The sequence below is a fragment of the Mauremys reevesii genome, linkage group 1 (genome assembly GCF_016161935.1).
Source record: "Mauremys reevesii isolate NIE-2019 linkage group 1, ASM1616193v1, whole genome shotgun sequence".
Lineage (NCBI taxonomy): Eukaryota > Metazoa > Chordata > Testudines > Geoemydidae > Mauremys > Mauremys reevesii.
This window is the reverse complement of record NC_052623.1, coordinates 238,437,727-238,459,372: the sequence shown is the minus strand read 5'-3', so window position 1 is coordinate 238,459,372 and position 21,646 is coordinate 238,437,727. Positions and strand designations below refer to the sequence as shown.

At 41.0% G+C, this 21,646-nt stretch overlaps 1 protein-coding gene across 6 annotated transcripts in view; it reads right to left on the bottom strand.

Annotated features, from left to right (window-relative positions):
* The window catches only part of PACSIN2 (protein kinase C and casein kinase substrate in neurons 2), a 127,584-nt gene that overhangs the window by 39,088 nt on the left and 66,850 nt on the right, over positions 1-21,646 (bottom strand). Inside the window, exon 2 of one of the 6 annotated variants that reach the window (XM_039542212.1) lies at positions 17,239-17,412. The exons of the other annotated variants lie outside the window; for them this stretch is intronic. The gene's annotated coding sequence lies outside the window, so the exon portion shown is untranslated. The remainder of the gene's footprint in view (positions 1-17,238; positions 17,413-21,646) is intronic. 6 annotated transcript variants of the gene reach the window in all.

Genomic DNA, 21,646 nt, shown 5'->3' with positions numbered 1-21,646 from the left:
CAGGTGGAGGATGAACTTATATTCAAATATTTCATATTAAAATGTATTTGACATCTTCACATCTGGACACAGTCTGATAGTGATCTGAAGTCCTAAATACATGAAGCTGTTCGCTAAATCTTTTAGATTTACTTTTTACAAAATTTTAGAACATAATTTTGTAAATGACTGAAAATTGAACAAGACAGCAAAGTAACCTATCTGTAAATCCAGTCGATTCAGAATAGTTCTACAATCAAGTACACAGGTACTCCTGGTAGAATTTTGCGCCACTGCACGTGCGCAGAATTCACGTCCCCCACATACGTCTTTGCTTTACCGCAGAAAAATGACTCTGACAGAAAGCAAAAGGAATCTGCAAGAGCAGTCACTCACCACTCCCTAGCTACGCAAGATTATTCTTTCACGCACCAGAAGCGGCCAGCGGAGAGGTTAATCACCGCAGGGCTAGAGACACCCCAGCCAGTGGATCCTACTCTGAGCCGGGATCAGTTGATATTCTTGGCTAGAGGCAGAAGAGGATGGGACTTCCTCTTCCCCTGCAAGGAGTGGCTGGGGCTGTGTCAGATCCACCCCCAGAAACCTCCCCCAGTTGCAGGAAGCTACCCTGCTTCCTGCCCCCATCAATCCTCAGCTGTGGGGGGAGGAGCTGCTCCCCCATCTGCTCAACCCCCATACATCTGGATCTCCCATACCTAGACACCCCCACCAAACCTCACCCCAAAAACCCAGAACCCTCCTAGCCCTCCATACCCAAACCCCACCCCACTGAACCTCAACCCCTGCATCTGGACACTGCTGCACCCAGACCCCCTGCCTCCGGACCTCCACCCCTGTACCCAGACCACCCCCCTACTGAGCTCCCTGCACTCAAATCCCCACCCTGATGAACCCCATCCCCTGGAACCACCCTGAGCCCCCACATCCAGACCCCCATGCCACTGACCCCCAATTAGCTGCACCCAGACCCCCACCCCACCAAGCCCCACTCTCCCAGCACCTCCCACTGAGAACCCCACACCCAGACCCCTCCACTGAGCCCCAACCACTTTCCACCTGGAAGCCCCTGCAGAGTCCCATTGACCCTGCACCTGGAAACTTCCCCAATTGCCCCCACACCTGGAACCCCCTCTGTGCATCCAGATCTGCCCCCCCCACAATTAGAGCCCCCACTGAGCTGCCTGCCCCACACACAATCCTCTCACCCCCCACCTGAATCCCCCACACTGAGCCCTTCCACACTTGGATCCCTGCCTGCTCCACCTGGCACAGGGAGGCAGGACCCCAGGGTGTTTGTGGGGCAGACTCAGGCCTTGTGCTGCATCAGGGTCGGATGTAGCCTCGGCACTGAGTCAGTGTCCTCGGGGTGGGAGGTGAGGAGGCTGCAAGGTGATCTCCCACCTTCGTGCAGCCAATGCTATGCTGGAGCCTCTGCATTTAATGTATTGACCAATAAAACTGGCAGAATTTTAAAATATTGTTTACAGAATTTAATTTTTTGGCGCAGAATACCCTCAGGAATAATGGGTGCACATTTTTAGAATACTCCTCCCACTTTTAGAAGAGGGGATTAAACAAAAGCAATTGTTTTCTACATTAAGATAAAATGCCACTTTTCATTTTCAGCTCATCAATGCTATGCTGATATTTGATATAGAAATATGCTATGCCAAAAGTCCAGCTCTGAAGGCAGCACAGAAGTTAGGGTGGCAATCCCATGCCCCCCAACAACAAGTTTGCAAACCTCCCCCCCCATGCCCTTTTGAGTCAGGACCCCCCCAGTCACAACACCATGAAATTTCAGATTTAAACATCTGAAAATGTGAAATTTGTCAATTTTCAAATCCTATGGCTGTGAAATGGATCATAATGGACTGTGAATTTGGTAGGCCCTAACTATACTATATGCTGTAACTTTTACTCTAACACTAGCTATTAACTATGTACAATAAAACTAGGCTGTGACACAGGGCCAGAAAGGGTTAAGCAATTTACAGGTTAATTGACCCAGATTCAACCTTTAGAGACATATTAGCAGATAATGTTTGGGTTTTGGGGTTTTTACATACATATTGTTAGAATGTAATCAAACAGTTCCTATCTCTCACTGTATTTTGTTAATTCAGAGATCAAAAGGAGATATTAACATTTAAATCAACTGTGAATGTAGTGATATCACTGTCTCGATTTCTTTTTGAAGTATATAGCCAATTCCCTGCAAATAGTGGAAGATAGGCAATTGCCTTATGTTAATCCATACAGCTAATTACCGGTGATGTTTAGGAAACAGGTTACTTCAAAGACACTATTGTTCACCTGAAGACTGCATGCTATCAAGAGGATGCCAAGAAACTGCATAAAGGGCTCTTGGGACCTGATCCTTTTGATCTCAGATTTGCTTATGTTTCATTAGGGCAAGTCTGAGCCATAAGATTGAGGTCTTCAATTTCATTTTGGATCATCCTGTTATGGAAAATTGGACAACCTATGGACTAATTCTGGAAGAACTCTTTGTAACTCTAGAGCTCACCATCTCTACTATGAAACTGACCTAAGAACTACATTCATGTCTGTATGTATAATCTTTTAACCAATACTCCCTCTCCTTTTTAAAATAAATTTTAGTTTAGTTAATAAGAATTGGCTGTAAGCGTGTATTTGGGTAAGATCTGGAATATTCACTAACTTGGTGGGTAACGTATCCAATCCTTTGGGATTGGTAGAACTTTTTATATGATTTACAAGATTTTCAATAATCCTCATCATATTTGACATGGCTGTCTGGGAGGATGCCTCAGGCTGGGTTGCTTTAAGGGAACTGTGTTATTGGCTTCTTGGTAACCAAGAAGACATTGTAGAAGCTGTTTTGTTGCTGGCTTGGTAAATCTAAGTATCAGAATAGCCACCAGTTTTGGGGATTGTCTGCCCCATTCTTTGCAGTTTGCCCTAACTGAGCATGGCACCCCTGGGACCCTGGTAACATAGGCTAAGAAGATAAATTCTGAGGTTATGAAACAACAACCAACCAGAGTTCCAACTCCAGCCATTGGGCGATGAGAAGGAACTGAGAGGAGTGGGGTGGCGCCATCTCATGCAGCCAGGGGAAGTGCTACAGGCTCAAGCACTGTCCTTCTGAGTACCACTAGGCAGAAGTCTCCATTTCCAGTGCATGGGGTGCACACACCCCTACACCTACTTGGAATACATGTCTGTATCTACTTGAAGAAATCTGGAGGTAATAAGCTTTTTAGATAGGGGACACTATTACTGCTATGACTCTTGATGGAAGGAGTACATTGCATAACTGTGAAAATAAGTGTCTTATTCTCCAGTCAACAGTCACAAGAGGGACAAGGTGACACAGACTGACTTGGGATACAGAATCTCACACTTCTGAGTCACTGACCATTCATGTAAGTTAAATGAGTTTCACAGGGCTTGTCTATATGAACATTTAGTTTGTGGCAAAGCCAACATGTGAAACTACCTGGCACTAGCCTGCCGTGAACCAACTGTCATGTGGACCCTGCTAACACACACTAACAGTTTCTTAACGCGCTTTGACCTACTCTAGTTTCAAAGAGGACTAGATCAAAGCACATTAACAAATTGTTACTTCACATCAGCAGGGTCCACAAGATGGTTGGTCTGTGGCATGCTAGCATGGGGTAAATTCATATCTTGCTTGCTGTGAACTACATGTTCATGCAGACAGGACCCAATTCTAGTTCTTAAAAGACATCCCACTACCAAAAAGAGTCATCTTAATATATGGAAGCCTTGCTAGCAGTCTCAGAAAGGCAGAGGCTTGAAATTGCTCACTAATGCTTACAGGGACTCTTCAGTCTCCATACAGCTTTATAAAACAACTACATAGGTAAGACAACAACATGTCTGCAAAGCACAAGGTATTTATAGATTTCCCAAGATTGAAAACTCTCAATTTTAATGGGTAGGTCAGATCAGTGCACCTGGTAATAGAAATAAGTTTTTTTCGATTGAGGCAAAAACACATTTGTCTGTTCCCCTGCATAGTCAGGGTCACAGATTTTCATAGTAGTGTTGCCCTTTTGCCAGGCAATAGCAGAAATTTGGGGCCCTGTGTGTCAGCTTCCCATTTGGAGCAAAATCTGTGATAAACTAAAGTCAGGAATTATCTTAGTGTCATTTATTTCCAAAATATACATCAATGCAATTTCCCTAAACAGCAGTAGGAACAAACTACACATAGGAATCTGGGATTCCTGCAAAGGAGGCTAAGAAAACACTGCTTTCTCTCAAGCAGCAACTATTTCGAACCTCTGCCTCTCTCCAGGAACCTAGCAGTCAGATACAGACTACTTCCTTCCAGGAGCCAAAGATGCTCACATGTTCTGACTACTTAACACACAACTTTGTTCCAGCCCTCACACCAGAAACTAGGGTGACCAGATGAGAGGAAGAAAATATCGGGACACATGGGGGTGGGGATGAGGTCACCGGCGGAGTAAAAAAAAGCCAAGTGTTGTGAAATATCGGGACAAATTGCATCCCAACCAAAGACTGGGACGTGGGACAAACACCTAAATATTGGGACATCTGGTCACCCTACCAGAAACCCAGGTAATCCCATTAGCACTACACTCGCCCTCTGGACCACATGATCTCTCCAGATGCCTCCTGGAATCAGCACTCACCCTTTTAGGGCAAAATAGCTGCAAAATAAAGGAGTCAGCTACTCCTACTATTAGACACAAAGGACACTGCTTTACCTTAATTTTGCCAGTGATCACCTTTGCATCCATGACCTCCAATAGCAACATAACAGTAGTAAAAAATGACAAAAATTTTGGAGCCAGAAAACAATTTGAAAGATATAAAAGAAAGTGTTCAAGTTTACAAAGGCAATATCACATGCACCAACTTCCTGCCAAAGGAGGCATCATAAGAGTCTAAGATTATTTATTAAGCCTACCAGAACATTAGTCCTAGGTTATGGGCACCCTTTAACCATCAGTTAAAGACTAAATATAAAAATTACAAAATGCAAAACAAGTAGTATATCCCCACACACACACACACAAAAACAGTGAGCCTAAGTATATTTATTAAAAAAACCAAGTTCCCAAGAGGTCTCCACACACAACTCCCTCAGTCTTTCCTAAATGCCTGCTCAAGGAAAAAATGTGCTTCGTAGCATGCTCTGAAAGTAAATACATTCAGGCTATTTTGGACCACAAGGGAATAATTTCAAGAGTAATGTCCTACCAGACGATGCCTCTCTGCTATGCCAAGGGAGTTCCGGCTCAAGAGCCTACACTTATCTCAATTATGGTAGGAGGGAATAAGAATAGGTAGCTACTCAACTTCCCAGACCTCCTGACCAAACTACATCTAGAAGCTAATAAGGAGCCAGTGTAGATCACAGACCACATAATCCCCTTAAATAGGTGCCATATTCCATGCTAGCCTCAGCCTCCAAATGGATGTAAAATCTAGCCCATGCAGAACACAATGCACTGTAGTGATGACAAAGGCATGAACCACCGCAGGAAGACCTGCATCCCAAAGAGGTTGCAACCTCCTGACCAAATGCAGATAAAAAGAGCAGTATTGGTCACTGCAACTATTTGCTCATTTAATGCAGCCACAAACATAACTAGACCACGAGGCTACCAAGATCAGTTACAATAGCTAGTTCAGAAAATATTAAATTAGGAGCAGCCTTTAGTTTTACAATTCAACTACACAGAAACCGTTTTGGTCCAGAAATATTAATCTACTCCAGGAGAAGTAAGTATCCAAATGGCTGAAATTAAGTTTTACTTAATCTCTAATAGTTTCTGTATATCATTTCAACAGTGAATAGGGAAAGGTATCAGAAGGGTCCTGAAGGCCAAATTTAGGCTGTTAGGTATGTAATTAAAGCCCAGGACCTCCAAGGTAGCATTTTTTGAAATGCTTCCAGTTTCTCACACAAGGCTAGTGAGACAGGCAGAACTGCACGGTCTCAATGAGTGGATGAGATGATGGTGAAAGGAAGAAGGGGTTTGGTTCATTAGGAACTGGGGAACCTTTTGGGAAAGGAGGAGCCTATACAGGAAGGATGGGCTTCACCTAAAGCAAAATGGAACCACACTGCCGGCATGTAAAATGAAAAAATTTGTAGAGGATTTTTAAACGAAGGGATGGAGGAAAGCTGACAGGTGCAGAGGAGCACAGGGTTTGAACAGAGACACCCCTTAAGGGAGGATCTATTAACAGGGATTTTCTCTGTCAGGGATAGGCAATCTATGGCAAGCTGATTTTCAGTAGCACTCACACTGCCTGGGTCCTGGCCACCTGTCTGGGGGGCTCTGCATTTTAATTTAATTTTAAATGGAGCTTCTTAAAACATTTAAAAAACCTTAGTTACTTTACATACAACAATAGTTTAGTTCTATATTATAGACTTATAGAAAAAGACCTTCTAAAAATGTTAAAATGTATTACTGGCATGGGAAACCTTAAATTAGAGTGAATAAATGAAGACTCAGCACACCACTTCTGAAAGGCTGCCGACCCCTGCTCTATATCCTAGTAAAGAGGAGAGGATAGAAGTTGATAAAGTAAAGGTAGGAACTGAAGAGAAATAGTCAAATGAAAAAGAGCCCCATTTAAATATAACACATGCAAGGCAAGCAACTGATTATTGACAAAATGTACACGTCCTTATACACAAATGCTATAAGTCTAAATACTAAGATGGGTGAACTAGAGAGCGTCTGGCATTAAATGAGGATATTGATATAACAGGCAACAAGGAAACTGGATGGAATAAGGAAAAAAAAAATCAATGGGACCCAGTAATACCACGGTAGAAAATATACAGTAGAATCTCAGAGTTACAAAGCCTAACCACACCCCTCATTTGGAATCAGAAGTATGCTATCAGGCAGCAGCAGAAACAAACAAAACAAATACAGTACATTACTGTGTTAAACAAACGACTAAAAAAATAAAGGGAAAGCAGCATTTTTCTTCTATATAGTAAAGTTTCAAAGCTGTAGAAAGTCAATGTACAGTTGTAAACTTTTGAAAAAACTATAACATTTTGTTCAGAGTAATGAACATCCCCGAGGTGTTTGTAACTCTGAGGTTGTACTATATAGGAACGAAAGTAGACTGCACTAGTAGGGGAGTGGCACTGTATGTGAAAAAGCATAGAGTCAAAAAGTAAAAGTCTTAAATGAATCAACCTGTACCATAGAATCTCTACAGACAGAAATTCTATGCTTGAACAATAAGAATATAGCAGTAAGGACTATACTACCGACCACTTGACCAGGATGGTGACAGTGATTGTACAATGCTCAGGGTGATTAGAGCGGCTACAAAGGCAGAAAACACAATAATAATGGGTCATTTCAACTATCCTCATACTGATGGGTAATAGGTCACCTCGGAGAGTATACAGAGATAAAATTTCTAGACATCGTCAATGGAGCAGCTTGTCCTGGAACCCACAAGCGGAGACCCAGGTTTTGATTTAGTCTTAAGTGGGGCACAGGATCTGGTGCAAGAGGTAACTATAGCTGAATCACTCAGTAATAGTGACCATAACGCAATTAAATTAAACATCTTTGTAGGGAAAAATGCCAAAGAAACCCACCACAATAGCATTTAACTTCAAAAAGGGGAACTATACAAAAATGAGGAAGTCAATTAAATGGAAATTAAAAGGAACAGTCACAAGGGTGAAATGCCTGCAAACTGCATAGAGATTACACCTTTACCTCGATATAACGCTGTCCTTGGGAGCCAAAAAAATCTTACTGTGTTATAGGTGAAACCGCGTTATATCAAACTTACTTTGATCCACCAGAGTGCGCAGCCCCGCCCATCTCAGAGCACTGCTTTACCGTGTTATATCCGAATTTGTGTTATATCGATGTAGAGGTGTATTTAAAAACACCATAATAGAGGCTCAAACTACACAGATACCCCAAATTAAAAAACAGTAGGAAAACCAAAAAATGCCATCATGGCTAAACAGCAGAATAAAAAGCTGTTTGATGCGAGAAGGCATCCTTTAAAAATTGGAAGTCAAATCCTATTAAGAAAAACTGAAAGGATCATAAACTCTGGCAAGTCAAGGGTAAAAGTATAATTAGGCAGGCCAAGAAAGAATTTGAAGAGCAACTAGCTACAAAAAACTAACAGTAAATTAATCAGGAACCCAGACTAGTAAGAAATTTGTCAAAAAACTTGCCAGTCAGTGGGACCACTGGCACTGCTAAAGGATTATTCAAGGGAGACAAGGCCTTTTTGGAGACACTAAATGAATCCTTTGCATCAGTCTTCACTGCAGAGGATATGGGGGAGATCCCTACACCTAAACCATTCTTTTCAGGTGACAAATCCCAGGAACTTTTCCAAACTGAGGTGCCAATAGAGAAGGTTTTGGAACAAACTGGTAAATTAAACAGTAGCAAGTCACCAGGACCAGATGGAGAGTTTGCAAATAACTCAAATATGATATTGCAGAACTATTAAGAGTGATATGTAACCTATCACTTAAATAGACTCTGTTCCAGATGAGTGATGGATCACTACTGTAACAATGATTTTTTTAAAAGGATCCAGAGACAATTCTGGCAATTAGAGGCTGGTAAGCCTAACTTCAGTACCAGGCAAACTGGTTGAAAGTATAGTAAAAACCAAAATTATCAGACACAGATGAACACGATTTATTGGGGAAAAGTCAATCTGGCTTTTGCAAAGGAAAACTCTGCCTCACCAATCAATTAAAATTTTTTGATGGTGTCAAACATGTAGACAAGGGTGATCCAGTAGATATAGCATACTTGGACTTTCTGAAAACCTTTGCTAATGTCCATCACCAAAGGCTCCTAAGCAAAGTAAGCAGACGTGGGATAGGAGGGAAGCTCTTCTCATGGGTCAGTACCTGATTAAAAAACCGGAAACAAAAAGGTAGGAATAAGTGGTCAGTTTTCAGAATGGAGAGAGGTAAATCATGGGGGTCCTCTGTACTGGGACCTGTGCTGTTCAAAATATTCACAAATGATCTGGAAAAGGGGGTAAACAGTGAGGTGGCAACATTTACAGACAATACAAAATTACTCAAGATAGGCAAGTCTAAAGCAGACTATAAATATCTCACAAAACTGGGTGACTGGGCAACAAAATGGTAGATGAAATTTCATGTTGATAAATGCAAAGTAATGAACATTGGAAAACATAATCCAAACTATACATACAAAATGATGGGATCTAAATTAGCTGGTATCACTCATGAAAAATCTTGGAGTCATTCCAGATAATTCTCTGAAAACATCCGCTCAATGTGCAATAGCATTCAAAAAAAGCCAACATTGGGAATCCTTGGGAAAGGATGGATAGTAAGACAGTAAATATCATAATGCCGCTATATAAATCCATGGTACACCCACACCTTGAATACTGTGTGCAGTTCTGGTCGCCCCATCTCAAAAAAAGATATATTAGAATTATAAAAGCTACAGAGAAAGGCAACAAAAATGATTATGGGTATGGAACAGCTTCCATATGAGGAGAGATTAAAATTACTGGGACTTTACATCTTAAAAAAGAGACAACTAAAGGGGATAGGATAGAGGTCTATAAAATCATGAATGGTAGGAAGAAAGTAAACAGGGAAGTGTTAAAAAGCCTCTCTACAGAAACTAGGGGTCAACCAATGAAATTAATAGGTAGCAGGCACACAGTCAACCAGTGGAATTCATTGACATGTGAAGTTGTGGAGCCCGAAAGTATAACGGAGTTCAAAAAAAGTATTAGGTAAGTTCAGAGAGGATAGGTCTATCAATGGCTGTTAGACAAGTTGGTCAGGTATGCAATCCCAAGCTTCAGGTATCCCTAAACCTCCAACTGCCAGAATCTGGAATTGGACAACAGGGGATGGATCACTCAAAATTGCTCTGTTAATTCCCTCTGAAACATCTAGCCCTGGCCACTGTCACAAGACAGTCTACTGGGTTACACGGACCATTGGTCTTACCCATATGACTGTTCCTATGTTATTTTCAGTTCCTCTAGAGGAAAAACATCTAAGAGGACTTGCACAATTCAATACATCAGATAGAATATGAATCAAAACTATTCACAGCAGACACCTTGCTAAATACTCATTCGCTCCTGAAATCTCAGTGAAGAATTCTTGTGTTACTATTTTATAAAGCTTTTCCACAGAAACATATTTCCTCCAAATGCTGAAAAGCAAAAGCTTTGAATCCAGATGGCACATAGTGCCACCATTTTGGTATTAATTGCTGTATGGCTTAATTTTTCAGTGACAAATTCTAGCGAGACTATAGCTAATCACTAAAACATAGTTTAAAATAAAAAGCAGGTGCTTCAAATAGCAAGTAGATTGTGCATAAATGAATATTCATAAAATAGATTAGGTTCTCTTAAAACTATAGCAAGATGCAAGGCAAGGAGGTATTGGGGAAGAATCTAGGCAGAAGATCTACAGAGCAATAGAGAGCATAGCTTTAGGGATATTGATTTCCTTATTCTAACAAAATTCCTCTCTCAGTGTTAAGAGAAAGTGACTGATTCTTTACCATTGTTATGTGACACTATGCACTTTTTTCAAATATTACTCCTGGGGGAATTCTGCGCCAAAAAAATAAAAATTCTGCATATATTTGTCAAAACAACACAATATAATCACACCAGCTTCATTTATTTTGGTAATTTATTTCAAAATACCTGTAAGCAAATATGCCTGTAATAATACATACCAAAAAAATATTCTGGTATTTTTTTTTGACAAATAGATTCCTTACTAAACATATTAATACAGAACGTTGAGGGATTAATTTAAACTACAATACAGAAACGTTCTTCCCGCACCTGTCAGAAGCAGTGCAAAAGGCTTGGGGAAGTCAGGGGCAATGGAGAAGCTGAGGAAGAGGGAAGGAGCCTGGAGTGAACCTGGAGGATTGTTGGATGTGGGTGGGAGAAGTATGGAACAGGGTTTGTTTTTTTTTTTGGGAGGGCGGGGGGGAGGGATTGTTAGGGAATTGGGGATCTTCCCCAAGCCTCTCCTATTCAGTCAGGCACATCTGCCCCTGTCCCTACACCACCCATGTCTCTCTGCTGCCTCCTCCCCTCCCATCCCCCCCCGTGCCCTGCAGCCCCCACTCCCATTCAGCCCCTGGTTCAATGATGTTACCCCACTAGCTTCTGAGCCCACGCCCTAGTCTGTCCCCCCTACTAGCCATTCTGAACTCCAGACTTTGATACCTGTCCCCCCACAGCAGCCCCGTGTGCCCCACTCTCTGTCCTAACCTGGCTCTGCAGGCAGGGTGCTGTGATGAACTTCAAATTACTCCTCGGGGAATTCTACAGCACTGCAAACACACAGAATTCTTCCCCCACCCCTGCAGAAAATACACTGCACCCAAGTACTGCAGTTCTGCCTTTTGCCCACCGGAGGCCGCTGTGGCACCAGAATAGCCAGCAGCAGGCTGCATTCATGCAGGTGACTGTTCTGGCGTCATCTACATTATGTAGGATGGTTGTATCCAAGTAAAGGAACACTTTCTTTCTGGTCTGTGGATGACTCTACTGGACAAGGCCTAACAGAACTGTTTATGAAAGTTCTGAATGAGTCTAAAATAAAGCTTTAGGACTGCCACAGGCAAGCTATGAAAATGGCATGAACATAATGGGAAGAATCAGTGGTGTCCAGGCAAGGACCCTTGCACTGAACCCGAGAGCTTTCTTCATGCCTTGGGGCCACCATTCCCTCAACATGGTTGTGTCAGATGCAGCAGCATCTTTTTTAAATTCAGTTTCTCTCTTCAGAGTACTTCAAAAGGATATACACCCTGTTTTGAGCACCAACTATCAGGTAGAAGATCCTTACCAGCAATGTTATAAATCTGACTCTAAAAGCTGCTAAATGACACTTGCTGGAGAGCCGTATTGACAGCATAAGGCCAGTGAGGTACCAAGTGACTAAGGTTTATGATGCCCTGATGGAACTGGTGCAATCAAATAAAGTTGAGGCAGGAATCTGACACCAGGCTCAATGCCTGACAAACCAGATCCCCGACTTCAAATTTCTAGTCTCAGTTGTGGTTTGGCATGATATCCTGTTCTAAGTAAACATGGTAAGCAAGGAAATACAAACTCATGTGATGGACATTATGGCCTCTACTACTTTGATGAGAAGCTGCCTTGATTTCATAACATAAGAATGGCCATACTGGCTCAGACCAAAGGTCCATCAACCCTAGAACCCTGTCCTCTGACAGTGGCCAATGGCAGGTGCCCCAAAGGAAATGAACAGACAGGCTATCATCAAATGATCCATGCCCTGTCACCCAATCCCAGCTTCTGGCAAACAGAGGCTAGGGCCACCATTCCTGCCCATCCTGGTTAATAGCCATTGATGGACTTATCTTCCATGAATCTATCTAGCTCTCTTTTGAACCCTATTATAGTATTGGCCTTCACAATACCCTCTGGCAAGGAGTTACAGAGGCTGACAGTGCGCTGCGTGAAAAAATACTTTCTTGTGTTTGTTTTAAACCTGCTGCTTATTAATTTCATTTAAGAACATAAGAACGGCCGTACCGGGTCAGACCAAAGGTCCATCTAGCCCAGTATCTGTCTACCGACAGTAGCCAATGCCAGGTGTCCCAGAGGGAGTGAACCTAACAGGCAATGATCAAGTGATCTCGCTCCTGCCATCCATCTCCATCCTCTGACGAACAGAGGCTAGGGACACCATTCTTACCCATCCTAGCTAATAGCCATTTATGGACTTAGCCACCATGAATTTATCCAGGAATTTATCCTTTTAAACATTGTTATAGTCCTAGCCTTCACAACCTCCTCAGGTAAGGAGTTCCACAAGTTGACTGTGCGCTGATGGCCCCTTGTTCTTATATTATGAGAAGGAGTAAATAACACTTCCTTATTTACTTTCTCTATACCATTCATGATTTTATAGACCTCTATCATATCCCTCAGTCGCCTCTTTTCCAAGCTGTAAAGTCCCAGTCTTATTAATCTCTCCTCATATGGAAGCCGTTCTATACCCCTAATAATTTTTGTTGCCCTTTTCTGAACCTTTTCCAAATCCAATATATCCTTTTTGAGATGGGGAAACCATCTGCACACAGTATTCAAGGTATGGGCGTACCATGGATTTATATAGAGGCAATATATTTTCTGTCTTCATTATGGTCTACAGAGACAATGGATTTGAAGATGCCATCACTGCTGCCAAAGAAATGGTTGAGCCTGTCTTCAAGGAAACTCATCCATTGGAAAAAAGACCGTTTGGTTACGAGGGCAAAGATGAGATGATGGGAAGCTCGGAAGAATAATTCAAGAGGGAGTTTTTTTGCTCACTCGTTGACTCTGCTCGAGTGTCCACTGAAGAAAGGTTTGGACAAATGAAGCACACAAAAAGATTGGGTATTTGTTTTTTTTTAAATAAGATCCTAATAAGCTGCTGGCGGACAGGAAAATACTCTTGAACAATTGTACAGACTTTCACTGGACATCGACACAGGGGAATGTTCAGACGTCACTGTTGACCTCCATGTTGAATTGGACATCCATCACAATTTGTCACACGGGAAACATCCTTCACTCTAAGCTCTCCAATTCATTAATGATGCACAGATGAAGGATACATTTCCTAATGTGCAGATAGCTTTACGGATTCTGCTGGTCACAGTTGCGAGTGGTGAGCACAGCGTTTCGAAACTCAGACTCATTAAAACGTACCTTCGATCGAGAATGGCCGGCGAAAGCCTGACATTGCTTGCTATTTTATTGCTTGAAAATGCCATTGGCCAGTCTTTGGATCTCTCTGATGCTGTGCTTCAGATCATGATGGCAAAGGCAAGAAAAGCAACCTTTTAAACTAAAGAACTGGGGTTAACATTCTAAGGCTGTCACCTACTGAACAACTGTTATATATGGCATGAATAAATACAGATTTACAAATCCTAGCGTGCAAATGTATTGCCTTATATGACAGGGATAAATCATGCATGCAAATCATGCAAAGTCATGAAATGAGATACAAATGCAATAAAAATAAAGTATTCAGAAACTTAAATGGAGGGGGGAGGAAGGGGTGCCAAAGATGTTATCTGCTTGAGATGCCATTTGGTCTAGGATGGCCCTGCATGTATATGAAGTCTTGGATGTATCTACTAGAGCATTGCAGCTATACATTCCATGTTTTCTGTGATTAGCCAACTGCCTTTGGAATTATGAAACCAACTATAAACGTTGCTATTTTTATATAAAAACCAAATGCCACCTCTAGAGTCTGATCAAGTATACAGTCTGCATGGCAGTTTTTTTGTTTTGTTTTTTTAAAGAAGCCAAGTCTAAGGGCTTGGCTACACTGGAGAATTGCAGCGCTGGTGGTGGGTTTACAGCGCTGCAACTTAGTCACCGTCCACACTTGCAAGGCACATACAGCACTGCATCTCCCTGGCTGCAGCGCTGGCTGTACTCCTGCTCTGCCTCGGGTATAAGGATTGCAGCGCTGGTGATGCAGTGCTGCTCCGCAAGTGTGGCCACCAAAAGCGCTGTAATTGGCCTCAGAGGTATTCGGAGGTATCCCAGAATGCCTGTTCAGCCACTCTGCTGTTTTGTTGTGAACTCCGGGCTCCCGGAGCTGCTTATCTAAAAAACAAACACAGCTACTGTTTGCCCCAGCAGAGGCAGGCAGGGGGATTCTTTTGGAATGTTCACAGCTAGTGTTTGCTTGAGGAGAGAAGCACCACGGCAGGGGGGAGAGAGGGGAGTCTGTTTTGGAGCAGCTGCTTATCTGGTTTGAAGGCTATTTGCATTTAGTGAATAAGAGAGGGGTGGAAGAAGGGGTCCAAACTTTTAAAATGATTGAAGGTTGGTGCTCTGTATCTTCCAGTCCTTAGAACTTGCAAGGCAGGGAGCTCACACAGTGTCAGTTCCAAAAATCCACTCTTTCTGTCTCCCCCACGCTCCCTGTCACACTCCACCCCACCCCCCTCTTTTGAAAAGCACGTTGCAGCCACTTGAACGCTGGGATAGCTGCCCATAATGCACCACTCCCAACAGTGCTGCAAATGTGGCCACACTGCAGCGCTGGTAGCTGTCAGTGTGGCTACACTCCAGCGCTTTCTCTACACAGCTGTACGAAGACAGCTGTAACTCCCAGCGCTGCACACCTGCAAGTGTAGCCAAGCCCTAAGAAATACCACTTTTACATTTCAATAAATGTAAAGCCTCTCTGAAACAATGTGAAAATCTTTAAAACAGCATTAAAAAATCCTACTCTGTTCACTCTTTAAAGATTCAGTATTTGTAACCAAAATAAACACTTTTCTGGTGAACTGTGCATTGTCTTAAATGCCCAACAATGCAAACAGAAAAACATGCAGTGCTTTCGTATGTAATATGACCATCTAAACCAGTGGTTCTCAACCCACGACCCACTTGCAGCCCAATCAGCACACAGCTGCGGCCCTTGTGACATCCTCAGGGCCAGATAGGTAGTATATATATTGTGTGGATGCAGCCAACATAATACACAGAGCTGCATATACGGACCACAATGGTAAATAGGTTGAGAACCACTGATCTAAACAGTTGTAAACTCAAAGATAAACATGGTGCAAAGATGCTCATTTATTTTTTGGGTGAGTGTTGGTCTTTCATAGCATATGTTGACAGCTATCATTTTAATATTTAATTTAAAATCAATGGAATATTAGGGACTATTTGATATATTAAGTTGTATAGAAGGTGCATTTTTGCTGCTGAACAAGAAGTTAAGGCATTAATGAGCCTCTTTCCAATTCTTCACTTAATGAAATTATAAACTTCTTAATTATTACAGTTGGGGTTCATTCTTAAGGTGAACCAAATAACCCACAACTCTGATTCATTTACTACACGGATTAGAAAACATGAAGGTGGACTACATCCTTCAGCAAATCTAAACCAGTTCTATTATGGTTCATCCTAGCTACAATTTTGGGGCTCTGTTATTGACTTCAATGGGAGAAATGATATGCTAAAGGTTAAGCATGTTTAGTGCTTCAATGGATTACAGCTAGAATGCCTAGCATCTTGCAAGACTAAATCCTTTTATTCTCTAACTCTCCCTCAGGCTCTGCATTTAAATCCAAGCACACATTACAGACAAACTGAGCAGTGTTTTGGAATGCTGATGCTAATTTTCCCATTTGGGCAAGGTTTTGGTGTGTAGCCTGATTTTGGTCCGCATTTATAGTATCCACTGTCAAGAAGATTCCCCATTCTTGGACAAGGAGCTTAATTTATTTATTGCATCAGGCTGAAAAAGAAAGTCAGAAGTAATAGTTACCTAAATATTCAATCTGCAATTTCTCCTCTTATTTTGAAAAATAAAGCCTTGCTCAAAACCATACAATGTAGGATTCTAATTCCTATGAATACCCATTAGCAATAGCTGAGGGAAGTGGAAGAAATTCATTGTACACTGCAAAAGTGTAACTTTTTCTGTGTGCAATATAATGAAAAATGTTAGTGCAATCTGTATATTTTAAATGCTGCAAGTCAATTGTACATTTTGTTTAAATTGCTGAGCTAGAATATGGTAAATATGAAAGTGCATTTTTCTAAACTATTAGCAATTCTGCTCATTACAAGTGTTAAAGTAATATTTGCGTATGTTGCTTAAAAGGGAACAATTTAAGAGTAGTTCTACCATACAAACAAGACCGGTAGATGCCTTACAGTAACTGTCCAGATTACTGCAAGCAACAAATATTTCCTGATCCTTTTCAGCACAAGAACTCTTGCTAGTTCTTGCTAAATTGTGACCTTTAGGAGAGATTTTTAGAAGGACATGATAGGTTCATTTTTTTTTTTTTAAAGATTTAAAAATTTACAATTTGATATGAGAAGCAAAAATAATCAACACACACTTAACCCAGCCTATAACATGGTCTCCAAACATGATTAAACTGTTTTCTTTGTACAAGGCCTTAGTATAAATGCCAGAGAACAGCTATAAACAATGATGTGTTTAAGACTGGAGTTTGCATTAAAAGTCTGTTTTAGTTCCAAGTATTCTTTTTAATCCATGTGTAGTAGCAGACAAGAAATGCTGGTAAAGAAGTGAACCTATACTTTTTCAAAAGAAGAAAAAAGTATAATAATTTATTTCACAGATTTTCAAAATACTGAATATAGGAAAAATTATCTTACCTTACTCAAAAGCTTCCTTTCTTCTAAACAGGAAAGTCCACAGATCCAATCCACCAAGCACAAGAATTGCAGTTCTGAGGGAGGTTTACTCTGGCGCAGTCTCCTCCAATTTACTTCTTTGCACTATACATATGTGTATGCTCTCCAATAGCTGGGGTGGAATTTGAAGTTGATCTGCAGAAGGAAGTGCGTGTATGAATTTTTTGTTCTATTTTATAACCTTTGAATTAAACTTTAAAAGACTTAGGTCTATGAAGTAACTTTGGAAGGAAGTTCTTCAAAGTTTAATTCAGCGGTTAACTAAAACAAGAATTCATGCAAACGCTTTTTACTATAGAACAACTAAAATCCATGCCAACTATCGGAGAATATACACATATATAGTGTACCCTCAAAGAAAATAGAGAGTGAGACAAATTAAATCTCCCTCAATGATAATTTGTGTTGGATGGATTGGATCTGTGGATTGGATCCTGCTAGACGAAAGGAAATTCTTAGTAAATTAAGACATTTTTCTATTCCTTACTTGGAAGGTCTGTTGTTCCATTACAATGGGGTATCTAATAGCAGTGCATCAACAGGGAAGGAAAACAAATAAGGAATGAGATAGATGTATCACACTCAGTTTTAAATATAAAATTAGGGGTGAACACAGTATGCAGATACCTGTCTTCAACGGCAGAAACTAAGGGGACCCATGCAATTAATTTGTAAAAACTTAGTGAAGCTATGAACAACATTACCAGATGGTCACCCTGTATCCTTCTGTATGCTGGATATGATCCTTCCGGATAGGAGGCTACTCTGGCTCTGAATAAATGAGCATGAATATTGGGGGGGGGGGGGGAAGACGGGGGAGAGGAGAGACTTCTACCGTTGACAGCTTCGGAAATGTCATAACATAGTCATCTAATGACTGAAGCCATACGGTATGCTTTTATTTATTTATTTATTATGATGGGGGTTACAGACCACAGCTAGAGATTTCCTGAACTGAATTGCTGCATTCAGTGTTAATTTTTAGCACTCTCCTAACACATCAGTTGTGCATGGAGTTCTTTTTAAGGTGTTCTGCACGTCGGCAGAAAAGAAAACAATTTCTTATAATCAGGTTAGTTTGGGAAATAAAGGTTTAGAACAACTTTGCCTCATGAGAAGTGCAGAAATGCAGTGTTAATTTGTAATGAAAGAGGTACCAAGGCTCAAGTAATTAGGGTGCTAGGGCTCAAGCAATTTTTTTTTTTACTTTCATAATTGACGCAGAAAGCCCAGATATCCTGGGACTATGAACTGCCAAGCCTCAGATGCCGGGGCTCAGCCCTCGCACAAATTAAGCACTGCCATAATGTCTTTCCCCAATCAGACCTTAGCTTCCAAAAATGCTCCTTGCTGAAGTGACTACACCTAGTATGTTAGCCTTTAAAGATAGAAAATCTATGACACTTCTGACAAGGAATTAAAATGCTTAGTCAGAGCATTTGATACAACATCTAGTTCCCGGAAGGAAATTCCCATTGGTGTGGATTTGAGATGTGTGGCTCTCTAAGAAATCTCTCATCTGGATGAGAGGACATTCCTGTCTTTAGTGAGGTGGAAATGGTTACAATTTGTATTTTAGAGTCCAAGGCTTTAGGACAATTTTAAGAATTGCTTTGCTCTTGCATTAACTGAATCCATCCATGCTAATCACTGAATATTGTCATTCACACAGATGTGGCCCTTGAAGATGCCCTGTTTGTAGATATTATTTCAAAGCTAAAAGTATTACACACATCTAAATACATTGCTTTAATTGATACCTCTCATCATGTAAGTCAATGTAGTTTTTTCTGGGCTTGGATGCAGAATTTTGTCCTTGGGAGCAAATACTTCTTGTAAAGGAGGCATAACCAAATGGCAGTTGTTACCTAAATTGGACACGAGAACCAGGACCTCCTGAACAACGTGAGACCACCTGACTCACTTTTGTGTGAGCGTGCATGTGCACACTTTCATACTGGAGAACAGCGTGGGCAGTAAAAGACAGAAAGACACTCATCGTTGGCCATAGGAGAATGTAGCTACAATCATGCAGTCTATTAATCTTGCATTCTAGAATAAGACTTGAGTTTCTTTCCTGGGTTCTGGATACAAATAGATCCATTGACAGGATGGCTACTGAAGGCCAGACTTTACTTGAAGATCTTTGGCTGTATACTCCACTCTCCCAGATTTATCGTTTGCTTTCTTAAGCAGTTGCTATGATGCTTATTCTCTCTTTACGTATAGTGCTTATGAAAACAGAAGATTCTTCCTCTTGGCCAGGAACAGAGAGGAGGTTGAGAATCTGGTATCTTCTCTCTCATTGATAAAAGCCAATGTTGAAGTGTTGGAAGAAGTTCCCCCTTATTTGTAGGGTACAGAGAGATAAGCAACCTGAGATAATAGTATAAAAAAAGATCTGAAGGGAGAGCCAAACTTATTGATGTGCTATAGATGATGCCTAATTGACTTCTTGAACATTATACATGCTCCCTAAGCTCCCGCTCCAGGCAGAGGCAGGGGAACCCTTTTCATGTAGCAGCCATTGTGTCTCAGAATCCTAAGCAATCAAGGCAAGGTTTCATAAGGGTGGAGTGACATCTTGTTAAAGGGGCAGGGAAAATAGAAATAAGGGACGGGCCAAGAAGACCCTTACCACCTACTTTTTCCTTTATGTCTGGACTGCTCTCCCTCTCATTTCTCCAGGGTTGGCTTTATGGAGGAGAGTTAGAAAAGGCAGGATATAGTCCACACACAGCACGAGTTGGGTTCAGTTAGCTCAGCAGGTGTGGCATGGCTGACCCAAGGCAAGCAGGATTTGGTTGGGTAGGCATTTTGTGCCCTTTTCTGCCAGCCTCCCAATTCCTCCTGTTGTGTTCTTGCCTGAGAGATCTACCCAGACATGCTACTCTGAAAGTTGTTGAAGTCAGCTACCTAAGCATCAGAAGGTTGTTTCCAGGAACCTTGCTGCAGAGCCCCCAAGGTTGAATAATAGATCAGAAATGCTTAGATCCAATAAGCTGAATTGCAAGAATAAATAAGGATTCCTTTTTGGGGTTTTTTTTCTTGTTGCTCTGAGCAGGTCTGGTAAAGCCTTCCAATTGCTGGAGGCAGTATGTGCTACCTGGTCAGGTCTTCAGGGCAGTGGCCAGTCCCAGCCTGCTTTGATTGACAAGTCTGGTTTCTGCCTCAAAGGAGCTGCATATAAGAGTAAGATCCATTGTACTCAATTGGCAAACTTTCATTGCAAAGCAGACATTCCTTGAGAAGAAAATACTAGACTAGAACTTCCTAAAATAGACAAAAAGCCCATTCAAGATTTTATGTTGTGGTATCCAGAATCTCTGCAAGAGTGAGTGGGCCATTTCAATCACAGAAGTCTTCCAAGAAACTATACAGCAGCTAGTTTGATTGTTGTCCAATAGAAACCTTAACTGGTCAAACTAAGCATTTCCTCAATATCTTATCCAAGATTAATGAGAAACTAGCATCAAAATGCAACAACTCTTGCTTGTATATATGCTTAAAAGGATTAGATTTTTTAATCAGTGTTAGTAAACATCACTCTACACACAAACTGATGAAAAAAATATATCCATCAAAAATAATAGAAATTTACAGATAGACAAAGAAAAATGTCTTTGAGAGCTCCTTAAGAGTTTGAGTTAAGGATATTTACTTTGTATATTTTTGACATGTGATGTTACTAATTTGTGTTTTAAACAGTTAAAGCTTTAAATTTTTAATCTCAATGTCTACTGTCATTAAATTATTGCCTGCCCCTCACCCATAATTTCCTGCAACTGTGAACATTTAAATAAATCAAAATGGGGAAAAATGCTTAAACTCCATAATTTCTGCCATAGTGAAAATTTAAATCAATACAAATAAGAAAAGCTTAAAAATAAACATTGATATTATCCATTAAGATTATAAAAAGACAAAAATCAAAATTTGCCAAGCCTGCTTTGTAAATCAAGCATCTAAATCACCAGCTGCCTGATGGGAGACCTGCTCCCACCAGGCCACCACAAACCAATTAATCTGATAGTGCAAGACCCCAGTTCTTATGGAAATATTTTAACATCTTCTGTCACCCATTTGTCTTTGCTTTGCCATAGATCAGACCCACAAGTTCCAGTCACGATAGTAGTACTTGCACTGTAGAACACTGAGCTTACTTCTACATTATTCCAAAAATCTCATTCCAACAGATTGTTTCTTAATCTTTAATTTTAAAATTTTATAAAACATTAAGATTTCTATTTTATGAAGATCAATATATTCAGTAAATCTTTTTAATACAAAGATTTTTTACTGGCTGAAGACCTAGTTAAGGTAGCTTTTAAGAATACTCCTTAGCTTTTGTCAATCTCTAGCTACAGAA